This window comes from Sinocyclocheilus anshuiensis, unplaced genomic scaffold (genome assembly GCF_001515605.1).
Source record: "Sinocyclocheilus anshuiensis isolate Anshui unplaced genomic scaffold, SAMN03320099.WGS_v1.1 scaffold1344, whole genome shotgun sequence".
NCBI lineage: Eukaryota > Metazoa > Chordata > Actinopteri > Cypriniformes > Cyprinidae > Sinocyclocheilus > Sinocyclocheilus anshuiensis.
The window spans coordinates 110,136-111,926 of record NW_015542396.1 but is presented as its reverse complement, the minus strand read 5'-3'; the positions used below and the strand labels follow the sequence as shown (position 1 = coordinate 111,926).

The following is a 1,791-nucleotide window of genomic DNA, read 5'->3' as shown; positions in this document are numbered from 1 at the left end:
GGAGGGGGCTTTGTAGAAAACGAAGCGTTTGAGAGAGGCGGGGCATAGAGGACCTACAATAATGTACAGTATTTTAAAAATAATGTTTTTTGAACATTAAAGCATGTCAACATATTCTGTTACACCAAATACACAAAATAATGATCTTTAAAAAAGCATCATATGACCCCTTTAAAATCCCCTCTGTATCTGAAACCACCTGTCCATCCCCACTTTTAAGTTTTTTAATTGTTTCCGCTCTCCCCCTGCTTTTCTGAAGATTAAAAAAGAATCGTTACATTTTTCTCCTTCCACCGCGTATTTTGCTTTGCTTCTTAACATTGCCCCCTTGCATTTCTCCTCTTCTATTTTTCCCAACGTATTTTCTATTTCGATTACTTTTTGCACATTTACTTCATTTTTATTTAACTCCTCCTTTAGAGTTCTCCTTATTTCTTTCTCCTTAGTTATTTTAACCTTTTGTAACAAATTACAGTAGTTTATTGAATATTTCTTAATCTCATACTTTACATTTTACCTCCATTGCCTTTTGTCTTCCATATACATCTGGTCTTTTTTCCTCTCATCTAATATATTTTAGATCTTTTTTTTTAAACTTTCATTCTTTAAAACCTCAGTGTTTAAAATCCACACTCTAGGTCCCTTCGTTTCTCTTTTAAAATCCACCATCATTAAAACCATTTTGTGATCGCTTAAGGTTTGTAAAATATTCCATCAATAAAACATTCAAGAATTCTGGTACTTAAAAAATCGTCTATTCTGGTTTGGCACATAAAATTTCTTCTTGAAAATTCCTTCTTTTTTTTTGACATTTCTTTCCCGCCACACATCAATCATATTTTTCTCTTACATCAATGACCTTAGATCTTTTCTCCCCCCATCCGATTTAAAAACCATCCCGTTTGCCATATCCATTTTTACTAAAAACAGTGTTAAAATCCCCTGCGTTCACCACCTTCCCCCATTTTTCGATTACATCTGCTAAAACATTAAAGTACATTTTCTTTTTCTTCATTGGGAGCGTGCACGTTGACTAAAATACATTTGTTTTGGTGTTACCTTCGTTTTTCTTCTTCTTTTATTTGATATTCCCGTAGTGCTGCCGTCATCGATGTATTCACTGTCTTTGTCCATTCTCCCTTCCTCGCTGACCCGCTCCTGCTCCTCTGTCTTTTCCAATTCAGTTTGTAAAGCCTCCGTTATTTCCATCAGTGACCCTGTTTTCTCATTGTCCTGTGTTAATCCAATCCTTTCACTTTCATCTTCAATGTCCGTGCTTGCGATATCCTCTCTTTGTGTTCCTCCCGTGTCCTTGCGTTGCTCCTCTTCACTGTCTCCCTCATGCATCTGCCCGCTCTTCTGCTCTTCCTCCTGTTGTTGGTCTCCGAACCAGCACTCACACTTGTTCAGCACGAGCCTGCAGTCCGGGCACCTCACCGCATTACAGTCCCAAAGTGGCCCCTTTCCTCACACTTAAAACATTTGAAGTCCGGACAGTCCTTCATCATGTGTTCAGGGCTTATACACAACCTACAGGTTCTCACCTGCTGGCTATGTATCACACTGAAATACTGAGGAACCTCTTCCGTCTCCATTCTCGTGCTGTAGGGCAGAGAAGCCACCTCTTTTGGGAACCGTACTCTCACAAATCTCGTTCCATCCTCTATGCGGGTGCCCGGGTAGAATTTCCGTTAGATCTGGGAGATGGGAGTTACCCCCCCATCCCTCCAGCTTTTGTAAAATTTCGTCGTCCTCCAGGTAAGCGGGCAGATACATGAAAGGCAGATGTAA

General features: G+C 39.8%; 1 long non-coding RNA gene across 1 annotated transcript in view; it reads right to left on the bottom strand.

The window, feature by feature from the left end:
- The window catches only part of LOC107692851 (uncharacterized), a 10,990-nt gene that overhangs the window by 351 nt on the left and 8,848 nt on the right, over positions 1 to 1,791 (bottom strand). The gene's annotated exons all lie outside the window — the stretch shown is intronic.